Source organism: Heptranchias perlo, chromosome 42, assembly GCF_035084215.1.
Source record: "Heptranchias perlo isolate sHepPer1 chromosome 42, sHepPer1.hap1, whole genome shotgun sequence".
Classification (NCBI taxonomy): Eukaryota; Metazoa; Chordata; class Chondrichthyes; order Hexanchiformes; family Hexanchidae; genus Heptranchias; species Heptranchias perlo.
In genome coordinates, this window is record NC_090366.1 from 5139344 (window position 1) to 5153711 (window position 14368).

General features: G+C 45.0%; 1 non-coding gene across 1 annotated transcript; it reads left to right on the forward strand.

The window, feature by feature from the left end:
* The first annotated feature begins 487 nt into the window (after positions 1-487).
* Positions 488-572, forward strand: trnaq-uug (transfer RNA glutamine (anticodon UUG)). Its single transcript is given in 2 exon segments — positions 488-524; positions 537-572. It is a non-coding gene; the product is annotated as a tRNA-Gln (tRNA).
* The last annotated feature ends 13796 nt before the right edge of the window (positions 573-14368 follow it).

Sequence of the window (14368 nt, forward strand, 5' to 3'; positions counted from 1 at the left end):
TTACCTGCGGAGTGACCACCTCACCGAACGTGCTCTCCACGATAGTCTCAGCATCGTGGATGCTCCACAGTGAATCCGCCCGCAGCTCCAGCTCCGAAATGCGGTTAGCCAGTAGCTGCAGCTGGACACACTTCCTGCACACATGGTCACCAGGGACACTGGCAGTGTCCATGACTTCCCACATCGTGCAGGAGGATCATATCACGGGTGCGAGCTCCGCTGCCATGACTTGCTTTCGATTAAGCTCGTTGGTGACTCCGTTTAAGGAGTTTACTCCTTTAAATTACTCTTAAGATCGAGAATGTGAACTACACTGGGGAGAGTTCACTGTCCATGTTTCTTACATCATGTTCAACAGAAACAAGAATTCTCCTCAACACGTTACTGCGAATTTTAGAAAAGGGACCCTCATCCGAACTCGATGTTAACTGTGGATAATTCAGAGTCTTCCCATGAATATGTATAATGGAACACTGGCGCGCAGTGAGCCAGGGTAGCTCAGTCGGTACAGCATCAGACTTTGAAAGCCGGTAGTGATCTGAGGGCCCAGGGTTCAAATCCCTGTTCAGGCTCTAAATTTTGAAACAGCTGGCAAGTTCTGACTTTGCAGCAGAGCAACAGCTGCGGGACAGACGATGTGTTGTGAAAGCTTCAGTGGGATCTTGATCCCCAGTCATGCGCTGTCTGAGGCTGCTTTCCACCAGCAATGTGTGATTGGAGAGCGCGGGACCAGAATATTGTTGCTGTCGTGGCCTCACTCGCTCCTGGAGCTGGGGAACATCGAAAAACTGATGTGTTTGTTGCCACGGCCGCAATGCGGGTGAGAACTGTGTTCATCAACCGAGGCAGCGCTGCAGGATCCTGAAATTATCTCTCACAAATCAACTGAAACCAGTCGCAATGTGCAGCTTTGAGAGATGCTTTCTGCACCGTCAGGGCAGGAAACGGGAGTGAGGGACAGACACTGTCGGAGTCTGTGTCGTGTTTGAGTGTGAGCAGAACTGAACAGAGAAAATAAATTCTGCCGCTTCTGTGAGCTGTTGTATTTTATTCATATATAAACACAGATTAACTGACCAACGGCCAACCCACTCAACGGCACTTGCGTTTTTATTTTTATTGGATAACGTTTTCAAAATGTTTCCTTGCAGCAATAAGACGAACGTGATAATCACAACACGACAGAAACTCGACTTTAAACACCGTTACAGGAAAAACTCAGAAGGTAGCTGCCGTCTACAAATGCTCTCAGTGCCGGAGACGGGTTCGATTCCCATTCAGGGAATGAACGTTTACAAAATGGTTTACTGTCTTAATTACGCAAAACTCATTAAACTGTAAAATGATGAATACTTGCTCTAATCGCCATTAATCAATCAAACTTTCTGTTTCAAACTGAAGGAATTCCTCATTTTTTAAATTCATTCATGGGATGTGGGCGTCGCTGGCGAGGCTGGCATTTATTAACCATCCCTAATTGCCCTTGAGAAGGTGGTGGTGAGCCGCCTTCTTGAACCGCTGCAGTCCGTGTGGTGAAGGTTCTCCCACAGTGCTGTTAGGAAGGGAGTTCCAGGATTTCGACCCAGCGACGATGGAGGAACGGCGATATATTTCCAAGTCGGGATGGTGTGTGACTTGGAGGGGCACGTGCAGGTGGTGTTGTTCCCATGTACCTGCTGCCCTTGTCCTTCTAGGTGGCAGCGGTCGCGGGTTTGGGAGGTGCTGTCGAAGAAGCCTTGGCGAGTTGCTGCAGTGCATCCTGTGGATGGTACACACTGCAGCCATGGTGCGCCGATGTTGAAGGGAGTGAATGATTCGGGCGGTGGATGGGGTGCCAATCAAGCGGGCTGCTTTGTCCTGGATGGTGTCGAGCTTCTTGAGTGTTGTTGGAGCTGCACTCATCCAGGCAAGTGGAGAGTAGTCCATCACACTCCTGACTTGTGCCTTGTAGATTGTGGAAGTTTCTATTCCCTGGCGCTAGGTGAGATTTCAAAAATTGGATAAGACCCATACCTACCCCAACCTCATCACTCACACTCCATCAGATACAATGCGGCCACACTCTGCTTCAGTGAGATGAAAGCCGAGGGCAATTTCACGGTCGAGTGAAAGGGAAAAGCGTCGAGCAGCAGAAAGAAAGTGAACATTAGGCACTACAGATAGAGTGAAAACTAGAAGGCGTAAGGCGATTAACCCAGCATCAAAGCTAAAGGTCAGACTCGGGCGTGTGGCCCAACGAAGAGTTCTATTTCCAAATACACGGTGTATAAGGAATAAATTAAATGAACGACAGGTTCAAATTCAAATTGGAAGGTATTACATGATAGCTATTACTGAGACATGGCTGCAGGATGGTCAGGATTGGGAACTAAATATACCGGGTTATAAGGTCTACAGGAGAGATAGGGAAAATGGAAGAGGGGGAGGAGTAGCCTTAGTGATTAGAGACGAAATCACTTCAATGATAAAGGGGGATATAACGAGAGGTAAGCAACCAACAGAGAAATTATGGGTTGACTTGAGAAATAGGAAAGGATCTAAGACTATAGTGGGCGTTGTGTATAGGACCCCTGGCAGCAGCTCTGAAGTGCTACATTGTATAAATGCAGAGATTAGACAAGCGTGTAAGAAAGGCATAGTGGACTTAATGGGGGACATTACCCTTCACATAAATTGGGAAAAGCGGACGAGCAACTGTCAGAAAGGTAGTGAATTTCTTGAGTGTGTCCGGGATAGTTTTCTACAGCAGTATGTCCAAGAGGCAACAAGGAGGCAAGCCACACTAGATTCAATAATGAGTAATGAACCAGATTTAGTTAACAGCTGAACTGTACGTGAACATCTATCCAATAGCGATCATAACATGATCGAGTTCAATGTAGTGGTTAGAAAGGGAAAAAAGTGAGTCAGCTGCTAAGATTCCATCTGCTAAGATTCCAGACCGACTTCAATGGGATGAGACAGAGACTGTCCACAGTGAACTGGGCAAATCTGTTAATGGGTAAAACGACTGATGATCAGTGGGAAATGTTTAAAGAAACATTTAACGAGATACAGAATCAGTTTATACCCCTGAGGGGCAAGAACTCTACTTGCCAAAAAAACAGCCATGGACAACTAAAGAGGTAAGGAACAGTATAAGACATAAGGAAAGGGCATACAAAAAGGCAAAAAATGGCACAGATCCTGGCGAATGGGAAAGATACAAAGATCAACAAAGGGTCACAAAACAGATAGTAAGAGCTACAAAAAGAGAGTATGAAAAGAAACTTGCAAGGGATATCAAAACCAATACAAAGAACTTTTATAGTTATATTAGGAAAAAGAGGGTGGTCAGGAGCAGTGTTGGCCCCTTAAAAACTGAAAGTGTGGATATTGTCATTGACAATGGGGAAATGGCGCACATGTTGAAGAATTACTTTGCGTCAGTATTTACAGTACATGCCGGAAATCCCAAGAAAACTAATATTAAATCGGGGATGGAGACTCGATAAAATTAACATAAGTGAAGCAACAGTAATGAAGAAAATAATAGCACTAAAAACTGACAAATCCCCAGGACCAGATGGTTTCCATCCCAGGGTTTTAAAGAAAGTCGGTGAGCACAGTGCAGATGCACAAACTATAATCTTTCAAAGTTCTCTAGATTCAGGAACTGTCCCCCTAGATTGGAAAATTGCACATGTCACTCCGCTTTTTAAGAAAGGGGAGAGAGGGAAACGAGGGAATTATAGACCAGTTCGCCTAACATCTCTTGTGGGGAAATTGCTGGAGTCTATAATTAAGGATAGGGTGACTGAACACCTCGAGAATTTTCAGTAAATCAGGGAGAGCCAGCACGGAATTGTGAAAGGTAGGTCGTGCCTGACAAACCTGATTGAATTTTTTGAAGAGGTGACTAAAGTAGTGGACAGGGGAATGTCAATGGATGTTATTTATATGGACTTCCAGAAGGCATTTGATAAGGTCCCACATAAGAGACTGTCAGCTAAGTTAGAAGCTCATGGAATCGAGGGAAAAGTACGGACTTGGTTAGGAAATTGGCTGAGCGAAAGGCGACAGAGAGTAGGGATAATGGGTAGGTGCTCACATTGGCAGGATGTGACGAGTGGAGTCCCGCAGGGCCTCAATTATTCGCAATATTTATTAACGACTCAGATGAAGGCATAGAATGTCTCATATCTAAGTTTGCCGATGACACAAAGATTGGTGGCATTGTAAGCAGTGTAGATGAAAACATAAAATTACAAATGGATATTGATAGATTCGGTGAATGGGCAAAACTGTGGCAAATGGAATTCAATGCAGACAAATGTGAGGTCATCCACTTGGGATCAAAAGAGGACAGAACAGGGTACTTTCTAAATGGTAAAGTGTTAAAAACAGTGGATGTCCAAAGGGACTTTGGGGTTCAGGTGCATCGATCATTGAGGTGTCATGAACAGGTGCAGAAAATAATCAAGAAGGCTAATGGAATGCTGGCCTTTATATCAAGAGGACTGGAGTACAAGGGGGCAGAAGTTATGCTGCAGCTGTACAAAGCCCTGGTTCGACCGCACCTGGAGCACTGCGAGCAGTTCTGGGCACCGCACCTTCGGAAGGACATATTGGCCTTGGAGGGAGTGCAGCGTAGGTTTACTCGAATGATACCCGGACTTCAAGGAGAGATTACACAAATTTAGGTTGTATTCTCTCGCGTTTAGAAGGGTGATCTGATCGAAGTTTATCAGATATTAAGCGGAACGGATAGGGTGGATAGAGAGAAACTATTTCCGCTGGTTGGGGATTCCAGGAGTCGGGGGCACAGTCTAAAAAATAAAGCCAGACCTTTCAGGAGCGAGATTAGAAAACATTTCTCCACACAAAGGGTGGTAGAAGTTGGAACTCTCTTCCGCAAACAGCAACTGATACTAGCTCAATTGCGAAATTTAAATCTGACATAGATAGCTTTTTGGCAACCAAAGGTATTAAGGGATATGGGCCAAAGGCAGGTATATGGAGTTAGATCACAGATCAGCCATGATCTTATCAAATGGCGGAGCAGGCACGAGGGGCTGAATGGCCGACTCCTCTTCCTATATTGTTTGGATAAGAAGAGTCTAAATGGGTTAGAGGAGCAAAGGGATCTCGGGATAGAGATACACAAATCACTGAACGTAGCGACACAGGTTAATAAGGCCATAAAAAGGTAAATCAAGCACTGGGTTTCATTTCTAGGGGGATAGAATTGAAGAGCAGAGAAGTTATATTAAACTTAGTTAGACCACATTTGGAGTATTGTGCACAGTTCTGGTCTCCATATTATAGAAAGGGTGTAGAGGCATTGGAGAGGGTGCAAAATATATTTCCCAGGATGATACCAGAACTGAAAGGATGCATTTATCAGGAAAGACTAAACAGGCTGAAGCTCTTTTTTATCTCGAAAAGAGAAGGCTGAGGGGTGACCTGATAGAGGTCTTTAAGATAATGATAGGGGTTTGATAGGGTAAACGTAGAGAAAATGTTTCCACTTATGGGGGAGACCAGAACTAGAGCTCATCAATATAAAAATAGTCGCTAATAAATCCAATTGGCATTTCAGGAGAAACTTCTTTGCAGAAAGAGTGGTAAGAATGTGGAACTCACTACCACAAGGCGTAGTTGAGGCAAATAGCATGGATGCCTTTCAGTGGAAGCTCGATAAGGATATGCGGGGGAAAGGAATAGAAGGATATGGTGATAGGGTGAGATGAAATAATGAGGAAGAGGCTCGTGTGGAGATAAACGCCGGCAGACTCCAGCTCGGCCGAATGCTCTGTTTCTGTGCTGTGGTTTCGGCGTAACTCGAGAAGTGAGTGAGAGAGGGAGCAGCAATGTGGGCAATGGGATTTTGGGAGAATCTGGCCATGAACCTGGTTAAAAGTGGCCAACCACAAGATAATGTTAAGATATCATCAGTAGAACACGAAACTAAACTGAGCTCCGAGATCGAGTGTTGGAACATTTCTGGTTCAGTCCTGTGTTTCTTCAGTGTCATTTTCACGGACAGAATCAGAGTGGAAATTATTCGCTCCTGACCAGCGTATTTCGGGTCACTGGTTTGATTCCTCACTGACTCAAATGTTTTTAATAACAAAACTTCAGCTTGCTTCTCTCAGTAATATTTTAAACGAAATGTTTATAATGAAAAGCACGAGGAACATTTTTAAAAGAGAGAAATAAATCCTGAGCAAAATGGATTGTAATGTTGGGAGGTATAAAGAGTGAGAGGTCTGACTTTTATTATCGAGCAATGAGTGGAATCCATCCCTCTGTCTGGGGACTCAATCTTAAAATTGGAGCAAAATCATTCATTGAAGAAAACAGTGAGCACTTCAGCGCACAAAGAACGGCAGAAATTTAGAACTCTCTCCGCCAAATGCCGTGGATTCTGAATTAGTTCAAATTTTCAAGACAGATATTCATAGATTTTTTTAAAAATTTACCAAGGGATCTGTGTCCAAGACGGGTAAATAGAGTTGAGGTACAGGTCACAAATAATCTAACTCAATGGCGCAGCAGGTTCGAGGGGCTGAATGGTCTTCTCCTGTCCCTGTGTTCCTGCAATGCTCAGCGCACGACTGGATGGCAGGGAAAGGCATCAGACTCACTCCCAGACAGAAAATCGAAGGAGATCCCCGAGGATTGTCGGCCAAACTGAGCCTCTGAAGCAAAGCCAACAGCTACCTCTCTCCCAGTAGATCCGGAATGGGTTAGTACAAAGCCCAGTTAGCTCAGTCGGGAGACCATGAAAGTTTTAATCTCAGAGTCGTGGGTTCGAGCCCCACGTTGGGCAGTTTGTGTTTTATTTCTCACAAAGGGCTCCAGGTGCAAACTCTCATCAATTGATAAAATCCAATGAAATCATCGAACACTCCACTGAGCTGTGGGAAGAAAAATCATGAGCACGGTCAAACATCCAGGCCCGTCCCGATTCTAACTATTCATTCCCTCCCGGTGGGTTATAACCCTCCAGATTATCTCTTCAATTCGGGTTCATTTTTTGCTGTTATGAAATATGTTATGAAATATGTTGATATTTAGAAAATGCTATGTTCAGAAAATGACAATTCTGAATCCATTGGCCTCTCTGATCCCCTTACCCTCTGATTCTCACTGAGTTCCTGATCTTCTCTGATTGACTTTGTCTCTTTCCTTCTCTGATACCCTCAGGGAGTCCATTATCCTCTTGGATACCTTGTCAGCGCCCCTCACACTCTCTGATACCATCTGACACTCACTTCCCCTCTCTGGGATCCCCTTACACTCTCTGATACCCTCTGACACTCCGTTCCACTCTCCGAGCCCACTCACACTCTCTGATACTCTCTGACACTCCCTTCCCCTCTCTGAGCGCCCTAACACTCTCTGATACCCTCAGACACTCCCTTCCCCTCTCTGGGATCCTCTTACACTCTCTGATACCCTATGACACTCCCTTCCCCTCTCTGAGCCCCCTCACACTCTCTGATACCCTCTGACACTCCCTTCCCCTCCCTGAGCCCCCTCACACTCTCTGATACCATCTGACACTCACTTCCCCTCTCTGAGCCCCATCACACTCTCTGATGCCCTCTGATACTCCCTTCCCCTCTCTGAGCCCCCTCACACTCTCTGATACCCTCTGACACTCCCTTCCCCTCTCTGAGATCCCTGACACTCTCTGATAGCCTCTGACACTCGCATCCCCTCGCTGGGATCCCCTTACACTCTGTGATACCCCCTGACACTCCCTTCCCCTCTCTGGGATCCCCTTACACTCTCTGATAGCCTCTGACACCCCTTCACCTCTCTGAGATCCCCTTCCCCTCTGTGAGATCCCCTGACTCTCTCTGATACACTCTGACACTCCCTTCCCCTCTCTGAGCCCGCTTACACTCTCTGATACGCTCTGACACTCCCATCCCCTCTCTGAGATCCTCGCACACTCTCTGATACCCTCTGACACTCCCTTCGCCTGTCTGAGATCCCGTTACACTCTCTGATACCCTCTGACACTCCCTTCCCCTCTCTGAGCCCACTTGCACTCTCTGATACCCTCTGACACTCCCTTCCCCTCTCTGAGATCCCCTTACTCTCCCTGATACCCTCTGACACACCCTTCCCCTCTCTGAGCCCCCTTACTCTCTATGATACCCTCTGACACTCCCTACCCCTCTCTGAGATCCCCTTCCCCTACTCCGGATCTCCTTTGGACTCCCTGATACATCCTCAGAAGATTTACAGATCTATCGTTCAATCTCGGGTTTCAGCAGCTCTCTGTGTTGGGAGAGTCCAGAATGAGGGGGCTTAATCTTAGAAGTCGAGTGAAACCACTCAGACGATAAATCAGGAAGCACTTTATCACAGAAAGTGTAGTAGAAATCTGGAACTGTCTTCAACAAAAAGCTGTAGAAGTTGGGCCAATTCATACTTTCAAGACTGAGATCGATAGGCCTTTCCCAGAGAGGGTATCAAGGGATCTGTGTCACAGGCGGGTAAATAGAATCGATGCACAGACCACCCCTGATCTAATTTAATGGAACCGCAGGTTCGAGGGGCTGGATAATCTTCTCCTGTCTCTTTGTTCCCAAATTTCTCAGCGCGGGGCTCGATGGCCAGTTTTTTTCATCAAGTCTTAATCCAATAAGGGTTCAGAAAGCCCATTAATCTCCTTCTTGCCCAATGCAAAAGCGCTGGACTCAGATGATAAAGAGCAAGAAAGCCACATTTCAATCTCCAGTCAGATGTTTCAGTGCTGAAAACTCGTTTGTGTGATCATATGGCCGAGCAGTTTAAAGCACTATATTTAGGTTATATTTTTCTGCGAAGGCAAGAGTTCAAATCCCAGCATTTTTGGCAATGCTTATTTTAATCTATTCTGCTGATTGGTGTTGCCATGTGGTTCCTTCGACATGTAGTTCCAATAGCACATGAGACGTTTAAAGCAGCACTTTATTAGCAGGAGGGAGGTTGTGGTTTTGGAGTCACAAGCTATGATTTTGATCCATCTACAAATTGTGGGATTTAACTGGAGCTTTAAACCAGCCCCTCAGGCCACTCAGACACCATACTTCCCATCCTGCACACCAAGGGCTAGTTTTACAGGAATAGAATTATCGCAAGCCAGAAAAGTACCCCTGAAACACCAATGCTCGGACGGCATTGATGTGTTCGACATGGATTTTAGCAAGGCTTTTGACAAGGTCCTGCATGGCAGACTGGTCAGAAAAGTAAAAGCCCATGGGATCCAAGGGAAAGTGGCAAGTTGGATCCAAAATTGGCTCAGTGGCAGGAAGCAAAGGGTAATGGTCGACGGGTGCTTTTGTCTCTGGAATTCTGTTTCCAGTGGGGATCCCCAGGGCTCGGTACTACGTTCCTTGCTTTTTGTGGTATTTTTCAATGATTTAGACTTAAATGTAGGGGACGTGATTAAGAAGTTTGCAGATGATACAAAAATTGGCCGTGGGGTTTATAGTGAGGAGGAAAGCTCTGGTCTGCAGGAAGATATCAATGTGGGATGGAAAAGTGGCAAATGGAATTCAATCCGTAGAAATGTGAGGTAATGCTTTTGGGGAGGACAAACAAGGCAAGGGAATACACAATAAATGTGAGGATACTGAGAGGTGTTGATGAAATGAGGGACCTTGGAGTGCAGGTCCACAGATCCCTGAAGGTCACAGGACAGGTAGATAAGGTGGTTAAAAAGGCATATGGGATACTTTCCTTTATCAGCTGAGGCATAGAATATAGGAACAGGGAGGTTATGCTGGAACTGTATAAAACACGAGTTAGGCCACAATTGAGTCCGATGTGCAGTTCTGGTCACCACATTACAGGAAAAATGTGATTGCACGAGAGAGGGTACAGAGGAGATTTATGAGGATGTTGGCAGGTCTGAAGAATTTTAGCTCTGAGGAATGATTGGATAGGCTTGAACAGGGGAGGCAGAGGGGAGATTTAATTGAGGTGTATAAAACTATGAGGGGCGGAGATGGAGTGGATCGGAAGGACCGATTTCCCTTAGCAGAGAGGTTAAAAACTGGGGGGGAGGGGGCTATATATTTAAGGTGATTGGTAGAAGGATGAGAGGGGAGCTGAGGAGATGGATTCAGCTCAGTGATCGATAATAAAACTCAAATGTTCTGCTCATTTTACCTTCCAACCATTCACATCCATTTGGCTCAGTATTTATTTCTCTGCATCATATTCTGTTCGTGTTTCTCGTGATCATATTATGAACACAACAGCAGGAGGCCTTTCAGCCCATTTTGCCTGTGCTGAGCCTTTGAAAGAGCTGTCCAATTAGTCCCATTCCCATGCTCTTTCCCCGTAGCCCTGTAAATGTTTCCCTTGAAGTATTTATCCAATTTCCTGTTGGAAGTTACGATTGAATTTGCCTCCAATGTCCTTTCAGTCAATGCATTCCAGAACACTACAAACCGTTGCATAAAAAGTTTCCTGCTGTTGCCTCTGGCTCTTTTGCCGATCACCTTATTTCCGTGTCCTCCAGTTACCGAGATTTCTGCCAATGGGAACAGTTTATCTTTATTTATTTTGTCAAAAGCCTTCATGATTTTGAACACCTCTATTAAATCTCCCCTTAACCTTCTCTGTTCTAAGGAGAAAAATCCCAGCTTCTCCAGTCTCTCCACACAACTCAAGTCCCTCGTCCCTGGGACCATTGTAGCAAATCTCCTCTGCACCCTCTCTAAGGCCTTGACATCCTTCCTAAAGTGTGGTGCTCAGAATTGGACACAATACTCCAGCTGAGGCCTAATCAGTGTTTTATAAAGGTTTATCATAACTTCCTTGCTTTTGAACTCTATGCCTCTGTTAATAAAGCCCAGGATCCCATATTCTTCTTTAACAGCCTTCTCAACTTTCAAATATTTGTGTACATAAGAACATAAGAAATAGGAGCAGGAGTTGGCCAATCGGCCCCTCGAGCCTGCTCCGCCATTCAATAAGATCATGGCTGATCTGATCCTAACCTCAAATTTAAATTCATGTCCAATTTCCTGCCCGCTCCCCATAACCCCGAATTCCCTTTACTTCTAGGAAACTGTCTATTTCTGTTTTAAATTTATTTAATGATGTAGCTTCCACAGCTTCCTGGGGCAGCAAATTCCACAGACCTACTGCCCTCTGAGTGAAGAAGTTTCTCCTCATCTCAGTTTTGAAAGTGCAGCCCCTTATTCTAAGATTATGCCCCCTAGTTCTAGTTTCACCCATCCTTGGGAACATCCTTACCGCATCCACCCGATCAAGCCCCTTCATAATCTTATATGTTTCAATAAGATCGCCTCTCATTCTTCTGAACTCCAATGATAGAGTCCCAATCTACTCAACCTCTCCTCATATGTCCACCCCCTCATCCCCGGGATTAACCGAGTGAACCTTCTTTGTACTGTCTCGAGAGCAAGTATGTCTTTTCTTAAGTATGGAGACCAAAACTGTATGCAGTATTCCAGGTGCGATCTCACCAATACCTTATATAACTGCAGCAATACCTCCTTGTTTTTGTATTCTATCCCCCTAGCAATAAAAGCCAACATTTCTTTGGCCTTCTTGATCACCTGCTGCACCTGCATACTAACTTTTTGATGTTCTTGCACAAGGACTCCCAGATCCCTTTTTACTGCAGTACTTTCCAGTTTCACGCCATTAAGATAATAACTTGGTCTCTGATTTTTCGCGCCAAAGTGCATAACCTCACATTTTCCAATATTGTATTGCATCTGCCAAATCTCTGCCCACTCACCCAGCCTGTCTATATCCCATTGTAGGTTTTTTATATCTCCTCCTCACCCTCTACTTTCCCTCCCATCTTTGTATCATCTGCAGATCATCTACATATACCCCCAGTTCTCTCTGTTCCTGCACCCACTTTTAAATTGTACCATTTAGTTTATATTGCCTCGCTTCATTCTTCCTACCAAAATGCATCACTTCACACCTCTCTATATTAAATTTCATCTGCCATGTGTCTGCCCATTTCACCATTCTGTCTCTGTCCTCCTGAAGTCTGTTACTATCCTTCTCATTGTTTACTACATTTCTAAGTTTTGTGCCATCCACAAACTTTGATATTATACTCTGTGCCCAAGTCTAGATCATTAATATATATCAAAAAGAGCAGTGGACCGAATACTGACCCCTGGGGGACACCACTGTATACTTCCCTCCAGTCTGAAAAACAACCGTTCACCACTGCTCTCTGCTTTCTGTCCTGAAGCCTATTTTGTATCCACACTGCCACTGTCCCTTTCATTCCATGGGCTTTAATTTTTCTAACTAATCTATTATGTGGTACTTTGTCAAATGACTTTTGAAAGTCCATATGCACAACATCAACCGCACTCCCCTATCGATCTCAGTCTTAAATATACTCAACGACTGAGCATCCACAGCCCTCTGGGGTAGAGAATTCCAAAGAATCACAACCCTCTGAGTGGGATGTGAATGGCATGTTGGCCTTTATTGCAAGGGGGTTGGAGTGTAAGAGTAAGGAAGTCTTACTACAATTGTACAGGGCTTTAGTGAGACCACACCTGGAGTACTGTGTTCAGTTTTGGTCTCCTTATCTGAGAAAGGATATACTTGCCTTAGAGGCGGTGCAATGATGGTTCACTAGATTGATTCCTGGGATGAGAGGGTTGTCCTTTGAGGAGAGATTGAGTAAAAGGGGCTTATAATCTCTGGAGTTTAGAAGAATGAGAGGTGATCTCATTGAAAAATATAAAATTCCGCGAGGGCTTGACAGGGTAGATGCTGAGAGGTTGTTTCCCCTGGCTGGAGAGTCCAGAACTAGGGGGCATAGTCTCAGGATAAGGGGTCGGCCATTTAAGACTGAGATGAGGAGGAATTTCTTCACACAGAGGGTTGTGAATCTTTGGAATTCTCTACACCAGAGGACTGTGGGTGCTCAGTCGTTGAATATGTTCCAGGCTGAGATAGATTATTGGACTCGAGGGGAATCAAGGGATATAGGGATCAGGCGGAAAGTGGAGTTGAGGTCGAAGATCAGCCATGATCTGATTGAATGGCGGAGCAGGCTCGAGAGATCGTATGGCCGACTCCTGCTCCTATTTCTAATGTTCTTATATTCTTATGTTCTAGGACACCCAGAGGCATTGATAAACACACCTGACCTATCAGAGCGCTCGGTAAACATGTTGGGAACTATCAGAGGGATGGTATACATATTGCAACTTCTTAATGGGGTGACTAAACACAGTGGAACCTATCAGGGGAATTGAGAAACACATTGGGAGCTCGCAGAGTGATCGATCAGCTCACAGGGACCGATCACACCTTTTAATAAACACCCTGGGATCTATCGAAGTTTGCAAAATCACACTGGGACCTCTCAGATGAATTGATGAACACACTGGGTCATATCAGAAGGAAGGTTAAATATACTGGGACATTTTGGAGGGTTGTTAAAGCTTATTGGGACTTGCCCAAGTCATGGTTCAACTCACTGGGACCTATCAGAGGGATAGATAAACATACAGGGGCCGATCAGCATTGATAAACACACTGGGACCTATCAGAGGGATTGATAAACACACTGGGACCTATCAGAGGGATTGATAAACATAATGGGACTTTTCACAATGATTGATAAACACACTGTGAACAATCAGAGATTGACAAATAATTTGGGAACTATCAGGGGGATTGATAAACACACTGGGACCCATCAGAGGGATTGAAAAGCTCACGGGGACCGATCAGGGGAACTGAAAAATACAATAGGTCCTATCATGGATTGTTTCACCCGGTCCGGATGGGATGCATCCGAGGTTGCTGACGGAAGTTAGGGTGGAAATTGCAGAGGTACTGGCCATAATCTTCCAAACATCCGTAGATACGGGGGTGGTGCCAGAGGACTGGAGAATTGCAAATGTTACACCCTTGTTCAAAAAGGGTGTAAGGATAAACCCAGCAACTGTAGTCCAGTCAATTGATCTCGGTGGTGGGGAAACTTTTAGAAATGATAATCCAGGACAAAATTAACAGTCACTTGGACAAATGTGGATTAATTAAGGAAAGCCAGCACAGATTTGTTGAAGGCAAATCGTGTTCAACCAATTCAATTCAGTTTTTTGATGAGGTAACAGAGAGTGTTGATGAGGGCAATGCGGTTGATGTTGTGTATGGACTTTCAAAAGGCATTTGATAAAGTGCCACAAAATAGGCCTGTCAATAAAATTGAAGCCCATGGAATAAAAGGGGCAGTGGCAGCATGGATACAAAATTTGCTCAGTGACAGGAAACAGATTAGTGGTGAACAGTTGTTTGTCAGACTGGAGGGAGGTTTGCAGTGGTGTTCCACAGGGCTCGGTGCTGGGACCACTGCTCT